Genomic DNA, 26,463 nt, shown 5'->3' on the forward strand with positions numbered 1-26,463 from the left:
CTGTCTGTATCTCAAACTTATGCTATGCTTTTGGGTGACATCCCAGACGAGTTGGTGTTAGCTCTGCCTAGCCTGCTTGATGGCCCATTAAGGACCATCAGCTACACAATTGACCCATTGAGAGAAGGCAGATGTGCCTTGTAAGTCAGCAAAGTATGCAGGAACTTGCCCATGTGACTCCAGACTCCATTTTGCTGTAATTTTCCACAGTAAGGACAAACAGGTGTTCTTACACCAGGGAAAGACTATAAAAGGCTGATGCCTCATCTCCATCTTGTCTTCAGTCCTGCTTCTTACCTCTGGAGGGACTTTGCTACAAACTGAAGCTCTGAACAAAGAACTGATGACCCATCCCAGCTGGGGATGTACTCCAGAGACTTAATTTAAACCTGCAGTTTATTCTATCACTGCTACAAGCCTGAACCAAGAACTTTGCCATTACTGTATGTAATTGATTCCATTTAACCAATTCTAGCTCTCATTTGTATCTTTTTCCTTTTATGAATAAACCTTAGATTTTATAGATTCATGGATTCATAGATTCTAGGACTGGAAGGGACCTCGAGTGGTCATCGAGTCCAATTCTCTGCCCTCATGGCAGGACCAAATACTGTCTAGACCACCCCGTTAGACATTTATCTAACGTACTCGTAAATATCTAAACCTCCCTTGCTGCAGTTTAATCCCATTGCTTCTTGTTCTATCCTTAGAGGCTAAGGTGAACACGTTTTCTCCCTCCTCCTTATGACACCCTTTTAGATACGGGAAAACTACTATCATGTCCCCTCTCAGTCTTCTCTTTTCCAAACTAAACAAACCCAATTCTTTCAGCCTTCCTTCATAGGTCATGTTCTCAAGACCTTTAATCATTCTTGTTGCTCTTCTCTGGACCCTCTCCAATTTCTCCACTCTGTCTTGCATCCGACGAAGTGGGTATTCACCCACGAAAGCTCATGCTGCAAAACGTCTGTTAGTCTATAAGGTGCCACAGGATTCTTTGCTGCTCTTACAGATCCAGACTAACATGGCTACCCCTCTGAGGCCTGGTCTACACTAGGCGTTTAAATCGGTTTTAGGAGCCTAAAACCGATTTAACGCCACAACCGTCCACACTAGGAGGCACCTTATATCGATTTTAATGGCTCTTTAAATCGGTTTCTGTACTCCTGCCCAACGAGAGGAGTAGCGCTAATATCGGTATTAACATATCGGAATAGGGTTAGTGTGGCCGCAATCGACGGTATTGGCCTCCGGGAGCTATCCCACAGTGCACCACTGACCGCTCTGGACAGCATTCTCAACTCGGATGCACTGGCCAGGTAAACAGGAAAAGCCCCCGCGAACTTTTGAATATTTCCTGTTTGCCCAGCGTGGAGCTCCGATCAGCACGGGTGGCGATGCAGTCCCGAAATCAAAATTAAAAAAAAAAGAGCTCCCGCATGGACCATGCGGATGTGATCGCTGTAAGGGCAGGCAAATCCGTTCTATCCGTTCTATCAGCGCTCCGTTACAGAAGATGAAATTCAGAATCCTTTTTTAAAAATCTCCAGACAGACGCCATAGCAGGGACTCAGCGCACTGCAGCGTGACAAGCGTAACGGAAAGCCAAAGAATCAAATGGATGCGCATGGACTGGAGGACTGAAGCTATCCCACAGTTCCTGCAGCCTCCTAAAATTATTTGCATTCTTGGCTGAGCTCCAAATGCTTTCTAGGCTCAAACACAGCGCCCGCGGGTCAGGGCATAGCTTGGCAATCTACTCACCCACCCCCCACCCACCCCCAGAAGCGAAAGGTAAAACAATCCTCTGACTCTTTTACATGTCACCCTATCTTTACTGAATGCTGCAGATAGACGCGATAGTGCAGCACTCAACACCAACATCCTTGCTCCCCCCCCGTCATGGGCGGCTGATGGTACAAAATGATGGAAATCCATCCTCATCATCAGCATAAGCTGATTGTGCAAAAAGATGGAAATCCATCTCATCATCAGCCTCAGCTGATGGTACAAAAGGACTGGTAACCGTCTCGTCATCAGCCTATTGGCCCTAATTTTTTCTGGTGGATGGATGGTGCAATATGGCTGGTAACCATCCTCATCATAGCAACAGGGGGCTGAGCTCCATCAGCCCCCACCCTTCATGTGTAAAGAAAAGATTTCAGTTGCCCCTGGACTAGCAGTGGGATGCTGGGCTTCTCTCCTACACACTGCTTAATGTCCTGTCTGGACTATCATAGCAGCTGGAGGCTGCCTTCCACTCAATTTCTCACTAACAAGTCAGTGTGTCTTATTCCTGCATTCTTTATTAATTCATCACACAAGTGGGGGGACAATGCTACGGTAGCCAAGAAAGGCTGGGGGAAGAACGGAATCAACAGGTGGGGTTGTTACAGGAGCACCCCCTGTGAATAGCATACAGATAATAATTTCTGCGGGCTCTGACACAGAGCAGGTGGTTCTCTAGCACACTTGCCTATATTAGGCAGCACTGATTCTATTTTTTTATACCAAAAAAGGAGGGATTGACTCAGGGAGTCATTCCCAATTTTTGCTTGTGCGCCCCTGGCTGATCGGCCAGGGGCACTTATGACAGCAGCCAATGGTACAACACGATGGAAGGTACAATATGGCTAGTAACCACTCTTGGCTTTTGCGCCCCTGGCTGATTGACCAGGGGCACTAGCAGCAAAATGGTACAAAAGGAATGGTAGCCATGATCATCCTCAGTTCCAATTTATGGAAGGGTTTGGATGGTGCAATATGGCTAGTAACCATCTCTGCTGTCATGCAAAAGCAAAAAGCATGCTTCTGTGTAGCGCTGCTGAATCGCCTCTGTGAGCGGCATCTAGTACACATACGGTGAGAGTCACAAACGGCAAAAAAAGCTCCATGATTGCCATGCTATGGCATCTGCCAGGGCAATCCAGGGGAAAAAGGCGCGAAATGCTTGTCTGCCGTTGCTTTCCCAGACGAAGGAGTGACTGACGACATTTACCCAGAACCACCCGCGACAATGATTTTTGCCCCATCAGGCACTGGGATCTCAACCCGGAAGTTCCAAGGGGCGGGGGAGGCTGCGGGAACTATGGGATAGCTAGGGAATAGCTACCCACAGTGCAACGCTCCAGAAATCGACGCTAGCCTCGGACCATGGACGCACACCACCGAATTAATGTGTTTAGTGTGGCCGCGCGCACTCGATTTTATAAAATCTGTTTTACAAAACCGGTTTATGCAAATTCGGAATAGTCCCGTAGTGTAGACGTACCCTGATACTCCACTCTTTCAGTACCTGTTTTCCCTCAATTACAAGGTTTCATCCTGTGAGTTTATCAACGATGAAACCACGTGTGTGTCTTGGAAGCACGCAGAAAACCGGTATTCTGTCTCTGGCAATACCAACGTCTTCATAGCCTGTTTCACCACCGCTTATGCCCGCTTAGAACTATACAACCTCCTAGAGAGGTTGCAAGAGTGGTGCCTGTACCACGACACTGACTTGGTGATATTTGTGAAAAGAGAGGGTGAGTGGTATCCCCCTCTGGGGGATTATTTAGGGGACTTCACGAGTGATTATTTTAATTAAAAAAATAATAATCTGTATACTTTTTTCTGAATTGGTCTTTTTTAAAAAAACAAACAAACACCAAACATCAATTGTCTTTAAACCCCTCGCCTGGGGTGCTTTATTGGGTAACATGGCTATGAAAATCATCACAAGATACACATCTGTGCTTGTTGAAACATGTTTTGAGCAAGGCTAGGCATGCCCAAGGAATATCTCATTGGTAAATGTCTGTTCATAACCTTTTTCAAAAGCTCCTTTGGTTTTAGATAGGTTGTAGATCCTTGATGATGCGCAGGAGAGGTTTTAGTTGGGGGCAGTGGCGGATTAACAAATTTGCCACCCCTAGGCCCTCAAAAAATTGTCGCACATCCATGCCCCCGCACCTCCGCTCCCCCCGCGGCAAGCCTGGGAGGGAGGGGGGGAGAAGGGGAGTTGTGGCACGCTCGGGGGATGGCGGCGGTGGAGCGGAGATGAGCTGGGGCGGGAAGCGGATCCCGGTCCCCCCCCCCGGGTTACTCCCCGCGCCCGCGGGCCCCAGCTGACCTCTGCTCCACCTCCTCTGAGTGCGCCGCTACTCACTTCTCCCTCTCTCCCAGCACTTTCGGGTGACAAGCCTGGGAGGGAGGTGGAAGGAGGGAAGCGCGGCGCGCCTGGGGGAGGAGGCGAGCCGGGGATTTGGGAAAGGGGCAGAGTTGGGGAGGGGGCGTGAGCAAATTTGCCGCCCTAGGCCTAGGCCTTGTTGGCCTAGGCAATAATATGCCGCTGGTTGGGGGCTGAAGGTGATGGCTAGTGGCGTTCTGTTACTTTCTTTGTTGTGCCTGTCCTGTAATAGGTGACTTCTGGGTACTCTTCTGGCTCTGTCAATCTGTTTCTTCACTTCAGCAGGTGGGTATTGTAGTTGTAAGAACACTTGATAGAGATCTTGTAGGTGTTTGTCTCTATCTGAGGGGTTGGAGCAAATGCGATTGTATCATAGAGCTTGGCTATAGAAAATGGATCGCGTGGTGTGGTCTGGATGAAAGCTGGAGGCATTTAGGTTTGTATAGCGGTCAGTAGGTTTCTGGTATAGGATGGTGTTTATGTGGCCATCGTTTATTAGTGCTGTAGTGTCTAGGAAGTGGATCTCTTGTGTGGAATGGTCCAGGCTGAGGTTGATGGTGCGGTGGAAATGTGTAAAGTGGAAGTGTCCCTGTCTGAAAGCCAAGCTGTTACCTGTCTTCTATTTAAAGTTTTACTATGCTTTCTGGCCACTTGAGAAAGAGGGTTCACCCTGCTGAAGCTCCCAACTTCCCCGGGGGTGTAATGTATTTTCGTTAACAGAGCTGCCTGTGTAGAAATGACTGTTACTGGTACCGTCTTTTACTAACACAAATATGAAGGGGGACACATTCATATTGACTCATTTAAATAAATAAGTTTTATTAATCACCTGGTTTAACACGACCTTTTACAGCTGCCTGTAAAAATGGACACCATGACCCCTACCATAAGGGAGTCTGAGCTGGTTCATTCTTCCATTTTGTCCTTTTCTGGATTTTCCTCTTGAGATCTGTCTCTCAGGGTACGTCTTCACTACCCGCCATATCGGCGGGTAGCAATCGATTTCTCGGAGTTCGATATATCGCGTCTCATCTAGATGCGATATATCGAACTCCGAACGCGCTCCCGTCAACTCCAGAACTCCACCACCGCGAATGGCGGTGGCGGAGTCGACGGGGGAGCCGCGGACGTCGATCTCGCGCCGTGAAGTTGCGTACCTTAGATCGAACCCCCCCCGCAGTGTAGACCAGGCCTCATACATGAGCAAAAAGAGCTGATGCAGATATATTTACTCCCATGGGGCTACCGATGTCAGTTCTCAAAGGCCTCTAGAAAGGCATCGTCGAGCTGTTGAGAGATTTTCAGAAAAGAAACAGTATAAGCACCCCACTCCTTGTTTTTAGATTTACACAACCTCCCGGTTCCTAACCTCATTACATCCCATCATCAACCGTCACGTCTTAATCATTCATTTACCTGAGCGACATCTTTTCCGTTCACCTTGTCCTCTGGTGACTCCCCCGAGCTGCATTCGTCTTCCACCTCTAGGGAGGCGGACAATGAGAGGCCTTCATGCTCATTGGGGTGCCTCACCAGGGTTTGGGTTTCGGGTTCTGGCGTATCCATCAACAACTGAGTCAAAGGGCCCTCGTCGGAACTGTCGCTCATGTAGCGCTTTCTCCACACAAGTCCAAAGGCCCTCGGGGCTAACACAAAGTCTGAAGTTCTCACCAGGGTGGTGAAGGAGTCCATGTTTCCATGATTTCTAAAGCACGTGTTCTTGGTAAAAGATGGCCTCTTCTGCCCTGATTGCTGGGACTTATGGGGTGATGGTGCTGCGCTCTGATTGGCAGAGGGCGCTGGGAGGAGTTCTTAGAGGGGTCACACGACACTCTTCTGGGCAGGTCACCCCACCCCGGAACCCCACTGATTGGTCAAATCTGCTCTCAGGGCAGTGCTGTGTGGCCGAAACCCATCGTGATTCGCAGAGGGCAGTGGAGGAGTTCTTAGAGGGGTCACATGAACCACTTCTGGATGGGTCACCATGCCCCGAAACACCCCTGATTGGACAAATCTCCTCTCGGGGTGGGCCTACGGGGGAGAAACCCCTCCTGATTGGTAGAGGGCAGTGGGAGCAGTTCTTAGAGGGGTCACATGACACACTTTCCTTCCGGTCATGTGTCCTCCTTGACCCCGGAAGTAACATTCCCCATGGGTGGGACTTCCAGTGACAGGTGGTCAGGGCTTAAGGGGTCAAGGGGCAGGGTTTAAGCAGCCAAGGGGAGGGGTTAGAGTTTGATTGATGGTAGGTCCCTTAGACTATTTCCGGTTTCCATACTACTGAATCCCACCCTGCCAGCATGCCCATTAACAGAAGGGGCCCACTAATTCCACCATCTCCCTAGCAACCAGCGGGCCTTGAATGCATGGGCCAATGTGGCTGAGAACAATCGCTTGTTGTCCTGGGACACAGAGACTGATGATAAGAGACTCTCCTTGGGGTATGACGTTTAACCCCAGATTCCAAGATGAAAGCGGGGCCTGGGGCTTCAATGAGACTGATGGTGTGACTAGCTCACTGGATTTGTTATTTTACCTCATCTGGTTCAAGAATCAATCCTTCCTTGGCAGATGCATGGCCGAAGTTTCATCCTTACAGATGTTTTGGCCACGTGTGTGAATAAAAGCCAACAACCCATGGAGGAGGAGAATAGCAAACCCTCTAAGTTTTCAGAAACTGACCTTGTGCTAGACATCGAAGGGTGGCAGCAGTGGGCAGAAATGTCCCAGAGATGTTTATACTAGAGGGTGGAAAGCAAGGGACTCCCTGGGGAACTTGGTTTGCACAGGGCTCAGAAGAGAAACTTCCTAGGAGATAAAGGGCAGGGCTTTCCTGGGGTGATGGAAAGTTGGTGTTTGGCATTTCCAAGTTGGCAGACACAGGACCCGAGGGAGGGACTGGGGCAGGAAGGAAGTGAGGCCCTTGAACCAAAGAGCGAAAGAAGGAGAGATCTGCCACAGACCCGAGGGGAGTGCCATCCGAATGGAGTATGACTAACCCCAATTTCCCCTCTCTACAGCACACCATCCAAGAGCTGAGATGTCATGGGGCTGGGGTGTCGGAGCAGGGGAGGAAGATACTAATAATTAAAGGGGGCTTTAGTATAATGAATGGCCACGGCCAAGCTGTGGAAAACAGAGAGCTCAAGAACTGAGGCTTGGATAGTTGAGGTGCCCTGCAACTTAAACACCAGTCCACTGCGCCTGCATTCCAGATATTAGCTGAGCTTCCTGGGCTCGATTACCTGCAGCACAGGAACGTAGCAAGGCCAAGGTTTGGAGAGCAGAACGTGGGCCATCTACCTAGTGTCTGGGAGCAGACAAGTGGCTGGAGAGAAAGTTCTGCTAACCCCCTTAGAGAGGCAGGTACTATTACAGCAGGACTCTCCGGCCTTCAAGGGATAGCAGCCTCAAGTACAAGCAACCCATTGGCTAGCCATCCCCAGCATCACTGGGCGGGGGGAGAGGCTGGATGGGGTGGCACTTGGGCCCAGGGAAGGTGTTGTAGCTGATACCTCTACAAGCAGCTTCTCAAGCCTGGGAATGATTGAGGTATCTAGCCCAAGGAACCTGATGACATCAACTTCTGACAAAACCAAGTACTGGTTGGTTTGCCCCAAGCCATAAAGGCCCGGGAAGGTTATGGGTCTATTACAGGAGGGGATGGGTGAGGTTCTTTGGCCTGCAAGGTGAAGGAGTTCAGACTGGATGATCACAATGTTCCCGCCTGGCCTTAAAGTCTATGAGGAACTTCTTTGCTTTCCAAGAGATGGGAATGGCTCAGAGGGGATCCCACGTAGTTAAGACCCCAAAACTTCTTGAGCCCCTCCCAGTTGTGATTCCTTCTTCCTATGAGTTCATATCCCTTCCCAGCTCTGCGACCTCTTGGGGCCAGATTCACCACAGGGCTTAAATACCTAACTGCTGCTTTAGGCACCTAATGGCCAGAATCAGGCCCCACTGGGCTGCCAAGTCCCCGCCCAGCTGCTGCTCACCACTGCAGGCTCCTAAGCTCGCTTGACAGTGACATTTTTTGTAGTAAAAGTTCACTAGGCATCTGTGTTTCTGAGCATGCTCCCTGCAGCACCCACACCAGGGCGGAAGGAGTCTGGCCACCTAACTTGGCTGTGGCACCCAATCAGGCTCCTCTAAGTGAGCTTACAGAGGGTGAGGGAAGGATTGGGAGGTGGACAACCCAGTGTCCAGGCTCCCTGCACCAATGATTTTTTGATTATTCCGCCCCCCATGGAACAGCTTCAACAGGAGTGATTGAGGGAGCCCCTGTCAGGCTGTCCCAAAGCCCAGTGTGTTCACCTGACAGGTGGCAGATCCCCATTCAAATTCTTCTCCCCTCAGCTAGAGGGTGGGCCTTGAACCTGGAGTCTTCTCCACTGCCAGCTTTTCTGAGTCCCTTTCTCAGGTGTCTGTCTCGCCCCAGTTGTTCTACAGGGAGCCTAGGCATCAACCCAGGTTTTGTGAATCATCCAAAAGTTAGGCATGGTGATGTTCACTGTCATCACACCTCAGTTACATTGTGAATTTAGCTCTTGGTGTTCTATGTCAAACTGGGTGACGTTCTTTGGATGAAGAGGATTATTAAATGAAAAATGCAGTTTCGAGTGACCTGAAATGAATAGCGCATTTGACACATACAGTTTTGGGCAGTCACAAAAGGGCCAGGAGAGAAGGAGAAAGGTGGTGCTGCTGGTGGTGTTGCAACTTCTCTGCCTTTAGTCCAGTGGTTAGGCTGCATTTATCCTCGCTGTAAAAGGCAACAGTTCAAATCTCTGCTCTGTAATAGACCCACCATGGACTGTCCTTGAGTCACTGAAAAGTCTGAAAAATTTCACATTCAGTTTGACCCAAAACAAAACTTTAAAATAACGTATTTCTCATAAGTGCCACTGAACTGAAATATCCTTTGTTTGCCCAGCTCTAGCTCTATATAGAGCCCACTGTGGTAGTGCCTAAGCATCCAATCAGGGAGTCTCTGCCACTGTTTGATCAAGGGGGACCCCCCACCCTTAGCCTGTAGTAAACCCCATGTCCCAGGCGGGCCTGTGCTTCAGACAGGAGGTGCTGGGGCAATTCCACATTTAAGCAACACCCCCACAACCGAGCCCAGACAGAGGCCCCCTGGGCAAGCAGACTTACATCAAGCTGTCTGGGATGGGAACTGTTTCAGCCCTGTCCCTGGCAGCTCTGCTGATTAAATTCTAGTTCTTGTTTGCTTTCCCTCGAATGACCATTTTGATGTACGTGTATCTTACTATGTGAAACACCCATTAACAAGGTTTTGCAAGTTTTCTCAGATCTGTTTATTAATGTGATTTTCCTTAAGTGATCTAGTTCTAATGAAGTCACACAGACACACAGTAACTAGGTATTCTACCTGCAGAGAATTCTACTCAACACTTCCTCTGCCCATAACATCAATTTTATACTATGGACAACCAGCTGCCAACCAGCTTTTTCACTTGAGCGCTGTCCAAAAGGGATGGTGCCAGCCCACATCATGGATGTATTTAAGCAGGGTGTTCATTTTAGCAAGGACAGGAGAAGGAGCTCCTGATGTATTGAAAAATCTGCTGGTCATCTAGCCAGAGCTACCATAATATGAAAGATGTGAGGATTACCTCTACCCATCTGAGTACAGTTTGCATTTCTGATATCCTGTAATGTTTCCTGAATCAGTGTGAGTTTTTCCCCATTACTCAGTGGCCACAACATAGATTCTGCTTGACTCCCGAATGAATATTTGGGACTCAGAACATGAGAGGGGAGCAACAAACGTGCACAGGAAATAACTAGGCACTATAGTCTAGTGTGTCAGATGTTTTCTGTCATCCTGGTGGCTGAGCTCATAGCTAGGTGCAGAGGACCCAGGAAGCTTGCTCACCCAGAGCAAAGCCGGGATCTCCAAAACTTCAGCACAGCCCTCCCGCGTCTTTGCCTTTGTTTTCCAAAGTATCCAAAATTAAGTGTTCATACTAGGTACTGAGCACCAAAATTGCCCTCCCTGATTCCCCTGCACATACCCTTATTCCCTGCACAATAAGGCCACTACTATGAAATATACTAGTCATGTTGATTTTCTGAGGTCCTCGATAGTTCTCCTATAATATTTTTCTCTTTTCAGCGTATGCTTCCACTTATGTTGTCACCTTCTATTATCCATAAACTATTACATAGTGAGATATTATTCACATTATTATCCTCTCCCAATCTTTTTTATTTCATCAGTAATTTATATTTTACTTTTATTCCTTTTGGGCATCTCTTTCTTTTATCTGAGGGCTTTCTGGAAATATATTATTTTAAGACAACTAAATTAACACTCTCTTTTGTTCCCAAACTTTTATCCTGTTATGTTACCATCTTGCTGATCAGTTTTGTTATCTGCAGTTCTTGTTTATAGTAGTTTTTACTTTTATCTCATAGTTGTTTGGACATATTTTTATTTTTAGCACTGCCTTACATAAAATACAGCCTGTTAGTCAAAATGCTGTGCATGAAGAATCTACCTCCTGAAGCGCTCTTCTAAATAATGGAACAATTGATTATTTTGAGTCCTTGTCCTTACCAGTCAATTTCTACAGTGATTAGACTTGATACTTCCATTTATTACATTTTGATTAGCAGTTAAGATTTGCAAGTTTTATTCCCTATGCCACATGTACTTTAGTTCCTGATCATGGTTGCTGATCATATCTGTTGACACACATGGAACATTACAGTTATGCTGAAGTGAGTTATAAAAGGAAGATTTGATACTAACCATGTGTCCAGAATTCTAGAAAAAGTTTGGGGAAATTTAAGTTTGCTAAGGTAGACCAAAGGAAGTCTGACATGATGGAATACATGGAAGTATGGAAGGCAGTTTTCTCTGCACAACTAATATATTACAGGAAGTGGCTTTTGAAATTGATATGTAGCATCTATGAATGATGAGGGCACTCTCATATTCATTAGTGGCCCTAATTCAGAACTGCATTCAGACTCCCTTTCTTGATGACAGGATATAAAATAACAGTTAGGAAATGTAATTTGCTTGCATCTGTTCTGCTTGGAGTATGCCGAAACATAGACTCTTTGACTCAGTACATTACTTTAATCAGAATGTATAATCTTTTAATTAAATTATTTCCCTAAATGATCACTAAGGTTGCCTTTAATTTACATTATGGAGAAGGCCTTTACCTCCTCCACTGTAATGCTTTCAATGCATTGCTGCTTTCAGATTTAGGCTCCAGTTCTGCAACTTTCATTCTTGCTGAATAGTACTCACTCACGCAAGTACCTGCAATAGGATTATCTACACAAGTAAGGGTTACTTAGTATGAGTAAGGGTTATACAACTGGGCTGTGGGATAGCTGGAAACATAGAATCTGTGACAGACCCAAACCAGTGGGGTACAGGAGTCTGGTAGAGGGCAAATATACTGGTCACTGGATGAATAGTTTTCTGTTCCCTGAGTGACCAGAGCAGGGGCTGCACTAGAGTAATCAGGAACCTGCTAGAACCAATTAAGGCAGACAGGTTGATTAGAACACCTGCAGCCAATCAAGGCAGGCTAATCAGGGCACCTGGGTTTAAAAAGGAGCTCACTCCAGTCAGGCGAGGGGAGCCAGAGGAGAGGAAGTGCGTGTGAGGAGCTGGAAGCAAGAGGCACAAGGGGCTGAGAGTGAGAGGGTGAGCTGCTGGAGGACTAAGGCGTACAAGCGTTATCAGACACAAGGAGGAAGGTCCTGTGGTGAGGATAAAGAAGGTGTTTGGAGGAGGCCATGGGGAAGTAGCCCAGGGAGTTGTAGCTGTCATGCAACTGTTACAGGAGGCACTATAAACAGCTGCAATCCATAGGGCCCTGGGCTGGAACCCAGAGTAGAGGGCGGGCCCGGGCTTCCCCCAAACCTCTGAACTCCTGATCAGACACAGGAGAAGTTGACCCAGGCTGTGGGGAAGATCACTGAGGGGAGCAAATCTGCCAATAAGCGCAGGACCCACCAAGGTAAAGGAGGAACTTTGTCACAAATCATAGACTATTAGGGTTGGAAGAGACCTCAGGAGGTCATTTAGTCCAATCCCCTGCTCAAAGCAGGACCAACACCAATTACGGTAAATCATCTCAGCCAGGGCTTTGTCAAGCCAGGCACTAAAAACCTCTAAAGATGGAGATTCCACCTCCTCCCTAAGTAACCCACTCCAGTGCTTCACCACCCTCCTAGTGAAATAGTGTTTTCTAATATCCAACTGTAAACGGGTTGACTCACCCCTGCGGCGCCTCCTACTGGTTGCTCTCCGAAGTTAGCTCAGTCCAGCCCTGGAGCACCCTCTGCAGGCTGGTGATCCACCTGTTCTTAGGTCCCCCCATGTCCCTCCCTGGACCCGGTGCCCTTTTACATGGGGTGCTGCCCCCTAGCAGTAACCCCTTTCTCTCTGGGTCTCTCCTTCTGTCTCAGGGAACCCCCACCCTCTATCTCTACCTTGCCTCAGTATTTGGCTACTGCCAGTCATTGTCTAGCCCCACACTCTGGGGCAGACTGCAGTATCAGCCTACTCATCACAGGCAAGGAGGGTTTGGACGTGCTGCCTTGGCCTACCCCTGGGCTGCCCTCTGCAACCCACAGTACCTGTTGGCCCACTGCTAGGCCGCAGCCTGGGGCTTTCTAGGCTGGAGCTCCCCAGCTCCTCAGCCTTCCCCAGCCCTGCTGCACTCAGGTATCCAGTCTCAAGCTCCTAAGCAGCCAGGCCCGTCTCTCTCTGAAGGCAGAGAGAGACTGCCTGGGCTCCTGGCTCATAGCCTTTTATAGGGGCCAGCTGTGGCCTGATTGGGGTGTGGCCCAGCTGCAGCTACTTCCCCAATCAGCCCAGCTTGAGAGCAGCAGCTCTCAAGCCCTGCCAAGCTGCTTTCAAACCCCTTAAAACCCCGGAGCAGGGAATCCACCCTACACCAACCTAGACCTCTCGCACTGCAACTTGAGACCATTGCTTCTTGTTCTGTCATCTGCCACCACTGAGAACAGCCTAGCTCCATCCTCTTTGGAACCTCCCTTCAAGTAGTTGAAGGCTGCTATCAAATCCCCCATCACTTGTCTCTTCTGCAGTCTAAATAGCGCCAGTTCCCTCAGCCTCCCCTCGTAAATCATGTGCTCCAGCCCCCTAATAATTTTCATTGCCCTCTGGTGGACTCTCTCCAATTTATCCACATCCCTTCTGTAGTGGAGGGGGGAAGGGTGGAACCAAAACTGGACACAATACTCCAGATATAGCCTCACCAGTGTCAAATAGAGGGGAATAATTACTTCCCTCAATCTTCTGGCAATGCTCCTACTAATACAACCCAATTGCCATTGGCCTTCTTGGCAACAAGGTCACACTGTTAACTCATATCCAGCTTCTCATCCACTGTAACCCCTAGGTCCTTTTCTGCAGAACTGCTGCTTAGCCAATCGGTCCCCAGCCTGTAGCAGTGCCTGGGATTCTTCCTTCCTAAGTGCAGGACTCTGCACTTGTCCTTGTTGAACCTCATCAGATTTCTTTTGGCCCAATCCTCCAATTTGTCCAGGTCACTCTGGACCCTATCCCTACCCTCCAGTGTATCTACCTCTCCCCCCAGCTTAGTGCCATCTGTGAACTTGCTGAGGGTGCAATTCATTCCATCATTAATAAAGATATTGAACAAAACCGATCCCAGGACTGACCCTTGGGGCACTCGGCTTGATACCAGTTGCCAACTAGAAATTGAGCCATTGATTGCTACCTGTTGAGCCTGACAATCTAGCCAGCTTTCTATCCACCTTATAGTCCATTCATCCAATCAATACTTCTTTAACTTGCTGGCAAGAATACTGTGGGAGACCGTATCAAAAGCTTTGCTAAAATCAAGATATGTCACATCCACCACTTTTCCCATAGCCACAGAGCCAGTTATCTCATCATAGATGGCAATCAGATTGGTCAGATATGACTTGCCCTTGGTGAATCCATGTTGACTGTTTCTGATCACCTTCCTTTCCTCCAAGTGCTTCAAAATGGATTCCTTGAGGACCTGCTCCATGATTTTGCCAGGGACTGAAGTGAGGCTGACCGGTCTGTAGTTCCCTGGATTCTCTTTCTTCCCTTTTTAAAATGTGGGCACTATATTTGCCTTTTTCCAATCATCCGGGACCTTCCCTGATTGCCACAAATTTTCAAAGATAATGTTGTCACTAAGAGGGTCATTAAGGCAAATCCAGGGGATACTGAACTAAGATGGCTACCTGAAACCAGAGCTCTGAGGGGACAACAAAATGATCTGCTTCCATTAAAAACCCTAACCCCCACCCCTCCAAGAAAGCAGAGCACAAAGTTGCTGTGGATGGACTCTCCTGCCCCCTCTTCAGGAAACAAAACAAAATTAAAAACTCCTCTACACCTCCCTAAGCAGAGTGCTTCAGGATCACAGTGTACAGAGTCCTCTCTGAGTGCAAGTGAAGAACATAGCCACCAAAACACGCAGGAAGGACAGGACTGAAGAAAATTAACTGGCCATGAAGGTGTACATCAGAGAGCTGATCTCTGAGTTTAAGGCCCTGAGAAACAATCTGATGTCCAAGGTTCTAGCAGAAAAAAAGGAAGTTATTGACCTGGAAGATCAAGTTGCTGTTCTAGAAACTGGCTTAGGAGAAACAAGAGAGAAACAAAGGGCTTGGCTACACTTACAAGTTGCAGCGCTGGTGGAGGCTTTCCAGCGCTGCAACAACACCCCGTCCACACTTGCAGGGCACAACCAGCGCTGCAACTCCCTGGTTGCAGCGCTGGCTGAAAACCCATCCCGGCAGGGGTATAAGGAGTGCAGCGCTGGTGATCCAGCGCTGCTCAGCAGGTATGGACACTCACCAGCGCTTTAATTGTCCTCCAGGGAATAAGGAGTTATCCCAGAATTCCTGTGCAGCCACTCTGCACATCAGTTTGCACTCTACTGCTCTTGCCTCAGGTGACCCGCCCTTTAAATGCCCCGGGAAATTTAAAAATCTCCTTCCTGTTTCCTGCAGCCAGGTGTGGAGTGCAATCAGTTAATCAGTTACAGGTGACCATGCCTCCACGCGGCAAACGAGCCCCAGCATGGAGCACTGGTGAATTGCAGGACCTCATCAGTGTTTGGGGTGAGGAATCTGCTCAGGCACAGCTGCGCTCCGGCCGTAGGAATTACGATATCTTTGAGCAGATATCAAGGGCCATGCTGGATAGGGGCCATGATCGGGACGCACTACAATGCAGGGTGAAAGTTAAAGAGCTGCGGAGTGCCTATTACAAAGCCCGAGAGGGGAATCGACGATCCGGAACTGCCCCCACGACCTGCCGTTTTTACAGGGAGATGGACGAGATACTTGGGGGTGACCCCACTGCCAATCCCAGGATAACGATGGACACTTCTGAGCAGGCTGGGGGACAGGCGGAGGAGGCGGCGGGGGGGGGAGAGGAAACCGCGAGTGAAGCTACTGGGATGGGGGAAGACACCCCAGAGTCCCTTGAGGCATGCAGCCAGGAGCTCTTCTCAAGCCAGGAGGAAAGTACCCAATCGCAGCAGCCAGCAGTTGCAGAAGGACAAGCAGAGGAGCGGGTTACCGGTAAGCGGCTTTTATTTTCTGGGTGGAAATGTTTCTGGAGAGGAAGGGGGGTTATGGCTGCATGCATGCCAGCCTCTAGATGTGGAATAGCCTGTTGATGTGGTCTATCACGTCGCGGTAATCTGCTTCAGTTATCTCAGCAAAAGCTTCATCCAGAGCGTGGGCAATATGCCTGCGCAGGTTTATAGGCAGAGCCACTGTGTCCCTTGTCCCAGTGACGGTGACGCGTCCGCGCCACTCTGCTGCCAGTGGTGGGGGGACCATTTCTGAACACAGGCACGCCGCATAGGGTCCTGGGCGGAATCCACATTGCTCTAAAAGAGCCTCCCGCTGTTCCCTAGTGACTCGCAGTAGGGAAACATCTTCCAGGATTAAGTCCTGTGAAAAATGTTGGGAGACTCTTTAGTGAAGAGATAGGGAGATAAGATCACCCCTGCATCTGCATCTTCACTCAACCCCTCTAGCACTCCAGATTACCCAAAGCAACCAGCTCCCCTCTATCACTCAAGCCCCACTTCTATAAGCACCCCTCACTCACCATTTCGTGGCTTCTGTTGTGTTATGCGTGTGGGGAAAAGAATGCTAAAGTGAGAACTCCCTCAGTGTAACAATTCATGTCTGGAGATAGTGGATACAATGCTGCCCGTGTTAAATGTTGTCATTTCTGTGTTTCTACAGTGACCTTGAGTACTGGACTGCCCAGATGTTCAACATCACAGAGGCTTCAAAATTTGAGAAAAAATCCCCGCAAGAGCAAAGAGGACATGCTGAAAACTGTTCTTCATCACTCTGCTACAGAGAGAAAAGAATTGAAGGACTGGAGAGAGGAGAGCAGGATCCGCAAGAGAAATGCAGTGGCCAAGAGGAAAAGCACGGAGCGGCTGCTAAGCATCCTGGAGCGCCAAGCGGACTCTATAGAGTCACTCGTTGCCATGCAAGCAGAGCACTACCGTGCTACTCCCCCACCCGCCCCGTCCTTTTTGCCTTGTGCCCCAATGTCAGCTCAAACCACCTTTCCCCAGCATCCAGGTTCTTACCACCACCAGCTGCCTCCAACACCTGTATGTTCACCAACCAGCCCTGATACCTACTACCCTTACCCTCTGCATTCAACCCCCATCACCATGCAGTATATGCACCCTGAAGTGCAGGATTCATTAAACAGCAATCCAGACAGGACATATGCAAACTTGTGACTGTACAGTTCACCAACCCACACCCCTGCCCTCTTGTGTTCATGAAATGTTGTGTGTCTGTCTGTCTGTCAAGGAAGTTTTTTTCTTTTCAATAAAACAATTCTTGGCTTTGAAAACAGTCTTTATTATAGCAGATAGTGAAAGATACCTTAGCCCAGTAAAGAAAGAGGCACTGCAAATCATTTTAGGGATAATAGAATAACAGTGTAAACAGTGCAATTCACTCCCATGCAAGGCAGCAAACATTACTGTTGGCTTTCAGCCTCAAATTCTTCCCTCAAGGCATCCCTAATCCTTGTAGCCCTGTGCTGGGCCTCTCTATTAGCCCTGCTCTCTGGCTGTGCATATTCAGCCTCCAGGACTTGAACCTCGGTGGTCCATGCCTCACTGAATGTTTCACCCTTCCCTTCACAAATATTATGGAGGGTACAGCAAGCGCATATAACCGCGGGGATGCTGCTTTCCCCCAAGTCTAGCTTCCCATACAGACATCTCCAGCGGGCTTTTAAACGCCCAAAAGCACACTCCACAGTCATTCTGCACCGGCTCAGCCTGTAGTTGAACCGGTCCTTGCTCCTGTCAAGCTTCCCTGTATAGGGTTTCATGAGCCAAGGCAGTAACGGGTACGCGGGGTCTCCAAGGATCACAGTGGGCATTTCGACATCCCCTACTGTGATCTTCCTGTCTGGGAAAAAAGTCCCTGCCTGCATCTTCCTGAACAGGCCACTGTTCCGAAAGATGCGTGCATCATGCACCTTTCCAGGCCAGCCTGTGTAAATGTCAATGAAACGCCCGCGGTGATCCACAAGCGCCTGGAGAACCATGGAGAAATACCCCTTACGATTAACGTACTCTGATGCCAGGTGGGGGGGGCCAGAATAGGAATATGCGTCCCATCTATCGCCCCTCCACAGTTAGGGAAACCCATTTGTGCAAAGCCATCCACAATGTCCTGCACGCTCCCCAGAGTCACGGTCTTTCTTAGCAGGATGCGATTAATTGCCTTGCAAACTTGCATCAAAACGATTCCCACGGTCGACTTTCCCACACCAAACTGGTTCCCGACCGACCGGTAGCTGTCTGGAGTTGCCAGCTTCCAGATTGCAATAGCCACCCGCTTTTCCACCGTCAGGGCAGCTCTCAATCTTGTGTCCTTGCGCCGCAGAGTGGGGGAGAGCTCAGCACACAGTCCCATGAAAGTGGCTTTTCTCATACGAAAGTTCTGCAGCCACTGCTCGTCATCCCAGACTTCCATGACGATGTGATCCCACCACTCAGTGCTTGTTTCCCGAGCCCAAAAGCGGCGTTCAACGGTGCTGAGCATTTCTGTGAATGCCACAAGCACTTTGGTGTCACACGCGGCAGGAGAATCGATATCAATATCATCGTCAGACTCCTCACTGTCACTTTGGAGCTGAAGGAATAGCTCGACTGCCAAACGTGTTGTGCTAGCGACAGTCATCAGCACAGTCCTCAGCAGCTCGGGCTCCATTTCCCACAGAAATCGCGATTCACACACAGAGCAGAAATACACTCACAATGGCGCCAAACGTTGCCAGAAAGACAGAATGCTGGGATGTGAAGCGATGCACCACGGGGCGTTGGAACAGGAAGCGGAATGACCCACACACTTCCTTCCCCTTCCCACAATACTCAGCGCCAAAACGGCGCCAAAACGGGACGAGGTGCTCTGTGGGATAGCTGCCCACAATGCACCTCTCAATACAGCGCTGGAAAGTGCTGCAAGTGTGGCCACACTGCAGCGCTGGTAGCTGTCAGTGTGGCCACACTGCAGCGCTGGCCCTACACAGCTGCATGACCAGCGCTGTAACTCCCAGCGCTGCAACTTGTAAGTGTAGCCAAGCCCAAAGTTAAAGAGCCATATGGCACTCCTAAAAGAGAGAGAGAGAGATGCATCTTAAATTAGGTGATGTAGAAAATAGAGAGATGAGTAACAACATTAAAATTAAGGGGTTGCTTGAAAGTTTCGAAGGCAAAATCTTCATCTGATACATCTGATAAATATCTTATTAAATCCAAGCTCTCTGGAAGAAGTAAAAGCGCATAGGACATTGTTCCCTTCACCTGAGTCTCATAACAGCTCTAGAGATGTGATTGTGAATTTTTACTATTATAAACTGAAAAAAAATAATTATAAAACTAGCCAGACAGCACTTTTGTTACCAATTGGTCGATACTCAGACCAAGTACATTTATCTGCAGAAACACAGCATCCCTGCTGAATGTTTTGATGGTGAAAAAGGGCTCACTCTGTACGATGGTACCACATTGCCAAATAGAAAGATTTGATGATTATATTACTGCATAATGTTTCTCTAAACAAAAATATAGGCTCAGTGTTGTCATGACTGACATTTTATTTCTGATACTTATAGGGGGCTGAGTTGTAAACCTGTTGAAACTTCCTAAATACTAGTTCTTAAAAAAAAAACTCACTGAATGTCAAAACCACTACAGTAATCTATTAATTGTTTCTGGTGTGACAGACGTGGTGATGCTATGCAATAATCTAGGAATACTGAGATGTAATAATTTAGGAATACTGTATGTGACCTGGTCAGTGAGGTAAAATTATTGTATATTGGGTTATAAGACTTTCCTGTATGAATGTATTGTTTTAGCTTAATAGGGGACTGAGGGAAAAACAAGCAGGGAAATAACAAAATAACTATAGATAAGCAACCCCCCAGCAAACCATGGGGGCTGGGAGAGCAGAAGCAGTTACAGGATAATAGCGTATTTCCAGGCCCCTGGCTGAAGCAGCACACCTGGTCTGCCACTGCTGGGAATGAAGAGATCAAAAGAACACTCAACTGTTAAAAAGGTCTTCTCAAAAGAGATGATGTAGTCAGGAGCTCTCTAGGGAGACAGGTGGACATGGGGAGAGACTCTGTGCAGGGAGTGTAAAGAAGTTGGGCCTTCCACCAGATCTAGGGAGTGATAAACCATAGGGAAAGACAAGCGCAAAAATAGATTGATTTATTATTTTAATATGTTTTTCTCATAAATGCTTTGGTTCTAAATAAATAATACTTTGGTTGAAGAAGGCTGTTTGGTTACTGGATACCACTGTCACTGGTCCCAAAGGGAAGAAAATTGCAGGTACTGAACATAAGTCAGACCTACTGAGGTACTCACAGTTGATCACAGGGGACTGAATCTTAAGGCCAATCTGAGTGTAGGAGAATTGTGTCATTTCACCCTGAGACAGGTGACAGCTTGCGGCCTAAATGGGGTGGACTCAAAGAAACCAGGAGGGGTCAGAAGTGAATTAGCCTGGTACTGTAATTGTTATATATATGGTTTTTTCCTCTAAGAAATGAAATTTTCTTGGAGTCAGAAAAAGTATCTAATATTGGATATACTTTGTATAATTTATTCTTTAAATTCATATCCAAGCTTTTGAGGCACGTATAAACTACACAGGAGGAGTGATTCATCTCTCTCCTTCATAAATAGAAAGGCAGGGCCTGTGGGAATCAGGATTGTGAAAGAGTTGGAGAAACTTTTAATTTAAAAATGAAAAACAAATTAAAAGTCTGCTTCTGCTCCCATTGAAGACCAAGCCCCAAATCACACCCCACCCCAATAGTAAATTAATAAAATCTAGGCACATCAAAAGCAAAACCCTTACCCTAGATGTTTTTCAAAACGATATACACTAGGGATTATTTTGGGAAAGTTCTATGGCCTGTGCAATACAGGAAGTCAGATTAGATGACCACAATGGTTCCTTTTGGCCTTGGAATCTGTGAATCTATGAATCCCAAGTAGAGTTTTTACCCCAAAAAGTCAAAAGTTCCAGGGACTCCATAAAGTCCACTAGGGACTTCACTAGTGCTATTGATTTTAAAGGTTCTCAGATATTTTGTTGAAGGCTAACAGTGTAAAACCCACAGATAGAGAAATCCCCATCAACTTTGATGAGGATGGGAACAGGCCCTAAATCAAAGTACAATACTACTCCCAATTGTTTGGGAAACAAAAGACAGTGTCAGCTGGTTTGGAATGGGCTGTGGTAAACACTTTTGCAGATTTTCTGAGAGAGCTATCTTCCCCAAGGGATATTTGTTTTCTCTAAATAAAGATTATAAAAGTGAAAGAGTGGATCACAAAGTCTATTGTAAAGTACTTCATTTCTATTAACAGTTGTTTATTATTTAAGAGTAAGTTGTTGTCAAGGTTTAAAGCAGAAAATCTATATGGCTAACTGAAATTATTGCTTATTTTATTACTATTTTATTACTATTATTTTGTCTTTTCTGAATCATTCAGCTGTTAAAAAGTGATGCTACAGAAAATGTTACCCACTAATGTGGAAAATATGCTGCTGCTGCTATGATTTTATGCATATACATTAATAATCTTGTAGTGCATATTTATCCTTTAGCAGATTGCCAAAGTATTTATAGTGCAACTGTCTGAAAGAACAGAGAACATTTCAGTAAGGATACAATCACAAAATAATTCTAGGCATGCTAAAATGAATAATTATATGTACAAAGATCAATCCAGTTCATGGTGCAAACAACTGAAATTTATGGCTCAACGATTTTCCGGAGCGTGAGGTGGCCTCAGTGAAGATGTATGCTTCAGAGAGATATCCCTGATTGATTGTTTGCTCATGCACTTGCAATATCAATTATACTAACACAACAGTTCCTTCCATGACTGATAGGAACTTGTTGACAGGAAGCCGTTTTCCAGCTGTGGATTGCCCTTCCCACACTGAGCTGATTTTTAACTCAGCAGTCCATTAGTTTAAATGGTCTCATCTAACAGCTTGCATCAATTACAATACAGGTTTCAAGAAAGAAAAGAATGAACTTTTTTTTTAACTCTATGGTTTATCTTTGCAACATAACCACACTCACACAAATAAAAAACAAAAAAGGAAAGAAAAGAAAAATACACCACGGTCAGATTAAGCTAATGCTATTAGGAAAAGCAAAGAAACCATCACCGTATCCTAACTAGAGATGAGGAAGTCTCAGGCAGAGTTGTGAATCAATGTTCTGGACCACACTGAAAATTTCATTTGGTTAACTCTGTGGATGATCCAGACCTCACAAGGTCACAGGTTTGACCTTGACATTTCTCCTGAAGAAAACGCATTTGTGACTGGGACCACTCACTAAGGATCTGTGAACACTTACACACAAGAGTAACTTTACATAGGCTACCCTTCTAAAGGAAAAACCCATGGAAAGAGACTTAGTGGGAGGCAATCTCCACAAGGATCCCTTTAAAGAGATCCCTTCACATTATCCTGTCTGGAACCCAGGAAGCAAAGGCCAGCCATTTGGAGGTCCTGTGTTCTTGTGCCCAGATTTTACCCCACCCCACCCACTGGAGCTGACTCCTCGCTGCAGCTGTCCCCAGGATCAAGCTGAGCTTCACAATATAATGAGAGGTCTGAGAAGAAAACGGTGAAGACCCAATACTCTGTTGATGGGGGAGACACAGGGAAAGGCCATAGCTTGCACAATTTCAAGATCCATACTTACAAGAATTATTGGAACAGCTGGGGACCCTGTGGCATTGGTTCTGTGTGTTTATGTATGTATATGTGTCTGAGGCTACATCTACACTTGGAGCTCAGGATGTGAGTCCCAGCTTATTCAGATAAACCCACACTAACTCTGCTTGAGCTTGCAGGCTAAAAATAGCAGTGAAGCTGAGGTAGCTTCCAAAGTATGTACCAAGGGGTCTGGGCAGGTATGTATTTAATGCAGCTAGCCCAAGCCACCACCTGTGCTACCCCGGCTATAATGGTATTTTTAGTGTGGTATCTTGAGCAGAACTAGTGTAGGTACATCGGCACAGGCTAGAAATTATATTTCCAGCTGCAGTGTAGATGTAGCCTATGTGTGTACATAGATATCAGGAAATTAACAGAAAAAAAGTTTGGTAACTAAGTTTAAATTTCAACTAAGTGTGGATATTAAAGTATATTAGACATAATCCCCCCTTTCCCCCCAAAACCAGCCCTAACTCTTAAAAGTATAGAAATTCATATTTATGGGGAAGTGGATATATATCAAAATACTCTCATAGTGAATACGACCTCTTCATGAAATGAACACTACATATTTCAAAATAACCTTAGTTCTCCCCAACATTCAATGGTTGCCTGTTATCACATCCATCTGTTGACTTCTCCAATTCCTGTATACGATAGAACATATTAGCTTTGCCATAGAATTAAAAGAATTGTGGTTTTGAATGCAAGTCTCATATGAAATGGAAACCATTGTTAGTTGCAGATACTACAAGAAGGATGGTCTTGTGGCCAATGCCTGGTCAACATTACAGAGTTAGGTCGATGTAAGGCAGGTTATGTCAACCTAAATATGTCAGTGTCTATACTACAGCCGTGCTCTAGCTGATATAAAGGATTGTCTGCACTTACCGGGGGATCAACACTGCAGCGATTGATGCACCCAGGGTTGATTTAGCAGGTCTAGTGAAGACCTGCTAAATCAACTGCATATTGCTCTCCCATTGACTCCGGAACTCCACCAGAACAAGAAGAGTAAGGGGAGTCGATGAAAGAGCATCTCCTGTCAACATAGTGTAGTGTGGACCCTGCAGTAAGTAGATCTAGGCTAGTAATGTAACTTAAATTGCATAGCTTAGATCAATTTGCCCCTGTAGTGTAGACAAGGCCTCAGTGCCCTACTACAGTGACATAATAACTCCACCTTCAGGGTGGCTTATGTAAGTGTAGTTAGGGCAACACAGTGAATGAGAAAATGACACAACACCACTGAGACAATACTCCATTGACAGACCATTTCTACATGATACAATATGTAGAGAGTCCACAATGCAATATGGTTATCAACCACATAGCCAAAGAAGAGAGTGCAGAGTAACCTACACACTATATTGGCAGGGGTTGTGCTGAAATCATAGCCAAATCCAAAACCTATAGAAGTCAATGGGACTTATTTTATTGACTATAAAGGGCTTTGAATAAGGACCCTGGTGCAAAAATGAAAAAGTAATAATTATTGAGTCATGTCAGCTTGTGCCACATCAGAAATGGGGTAAAATGTTGTAAAATGGAAAAGTTCAAAACCCACAGGGAGCTGATGGTTCCCATGAAACACTAATCACTTGCCAAGACTGAGCTCGATTGGCATTAAAACCTTTACAGTTTTGCCTTGCAAATAAATAACTGGTGGGATTTTCAAAAGCACCTGAATGATGTAGGGTCATACATCCCATTGAAAATTCCAGCCATTGTCATTACATCATTCATTGTAGTCCCCAAGTTTAGTATATACAGTATTCTCCATACTGTTGTAACAGCAATTATGTGCAAAGGAAATTGTAAATGTTTAGACCCTAGATGTGAGTATTTTTAAACAAGGATTGGACTATGTGAGAGGTAGATGGTCAATATTAGATACACACAGGCTGAATTCTTAAGATAATATTTTTTCTCAGTTTTATTAGTCACAAAGCTTCCAATGAACAATTTCTCTAGAAGAGTGTCCAGCAAAGGAGCTTCCACCAGGAGTCTTTGCTAAAGCACTGCCGACATTACTTATTCGGCAGTTTTTTTAAGATCTGAAGTTGGCTACACTTTATTTGGTGCCTCTAAAACTCCAGAACCCTGTTCACTGACCAAAGTCTGATTCATATGCTGTCACATCTGACCTCATCAATTATTTAAAATGTTTCAATGGGAAGCCTGGCTATTAAAATGGATTTTACTAATAGCCTTTTGAATTTCTGCATTTCAATTTCTGATCCATTTCCCATGCCCGTTTTCAAAGATGTGGTTGCATTGTAAGTCTGCTTAAAACTGTCTCCCTCTTTGATAAAGTGAATGCAATATTTTCTTTCTGCATACTTATTGTACAACTCTCCATTTTTATGCCCAGTCCAATTTGAACGCTGGTGTTAACAGGTGTAGGTGTCTTATCATACAAAACAGTGCTTTACTGTTTGTTTGCAAAGTGTGGGTCAAATTATGCTCCCAATTACATTGAAGTACATCTGATGTAACTTCACTGAAGTCAGTGGAGTCAAGTATAACTCAGACTAGAATCTGGCCTCATATCTCTAAACAATTTAAAGTTAATGGACTTGAAAACGTGAGGAATACATTTAGATGTATGCATATGCACCTAATAGTCTCATTAGATTTTGGATACCAATGTACAAATTCTCTGCTGGCATAACTCCATTAGAGACAATGGCATTACACCAACAGGGAGTTTGGCCCTCAGTCTTTAGTACACAGTGGATGAGATAAAGGACTGCATCTAAGTTTTGTCCCCTTGGTGTATATACGCCTTGATTCTTCATTGAACTCCAGGCTGGCAGACTGCTGTACCTATAAGGAATTCAGTCCAGGGTTGGATCCATAGTTTGTAAAGTGCTTTAGGATCCTTTTAGAGGAAAGATATGGGAAGTCACTGTAAAATGTGCACTTCCTGTTCTACTTCTCCTGAACACCATCCAGTAGAGTGCTGGTCATATACACTGTTAACTTCCCATCATCTTGAATATTACCCAAGAAATCTGTAAATTTTATTGCGAAGATATTGACCGTTTAGAAAGAGAAATCATGTAGTTATACTGCCATTTAGCTTGTTTAGGCATGTGGTTATATTACCTAAAGTTTAAATATAGGTGCCACAACCCTGTAGTCTGTGAGGCGTAATGTATTGATAATTTCAAACCTACTAAATATATTTTTAAAAGGCTGCTCCGTTCCATGTTTAAATTCAGCATTCAAGAAAGCAGTTGGTTAACCCCTACCCAGATGGCACCGCACTGCTGCATTTTATATGGGTTGATGATTTCCTTCCAGCCAATGGACCCATATGGCTCTCTAGAGAAAAATGCATTTAAAAAAATCAACATTTACTGATAGTAGTAAAATATCTGAAGACACGGCTGTTGGCCTTCCTTAAAATTGATTTGGTTTCTGTTTATCTTAACAAATAATCTCATCTTTCAATCTCTTAATTAGGAAATTAATTGTATCCTGTGAGAAATCTTATCTTTTAATGATTTTATAGTGGGGTGTGTGACTTAAAATATACAGTACAAAAGAACAGTAAACATTCAGGATATTAAAGGTTTAGGGTGTTCTCTCTTTTGAGTTAACATCTTCTCTTATTTGCTGGCCATATTCCAGATTAGATATTTGCTAAGGGGGACTTGCACAAGGTCCTCAATTTACCTCTTATTTTTGAGAGCATATTTTATAGCACTTAGAAGTCTAAATTCAAGTTGACCCTGCAAGTTACATGCTGTGCAATATACTTACAAAAATGTAAGTACAAAATTGGAAGTCATTTCTGATAAGTGGGTTCAAAGAACCAAATAGTGAACATCTGGTCAGAAAATCATCCTACACACTTACTACCAGTTTATATGTTGCATTCAGTAATATCTTTGTTATAATATATTGCTAGAGGTGTAGCTAGAGGGTTAATTGGT

At 45.9% G+C, this 26,463-nt stretch overlaps 1 protein-coding gene across 5 annotated transcripts in view; it reads left to right on the plus strand.

Moving 5' to 3' along the window:
- LOC123369512 overlaps positions 1-26,463 on the plus strand; it is an 87,299-nt gene that overhangs the window by 33,637 nt on the left and 27,199 nt on the right. The gene's annotated exons all lie outside the window — the stretch shown is intronic.

The sequence above is a fragment of the Mauremys mutica genome, chromosome 1, assembly GCF_020497125.1.
Source record: "Mauremys mutica isolate MM-2020 ecotype Southern chromosome 1, ASM2049712v1, whole genome shotgun sequence".
Lineage (NCBI taxonomy): Eukaryota > Metazoa > Chordata > Testudines > Geoemydidae > Mauremys > Mauremys mutica.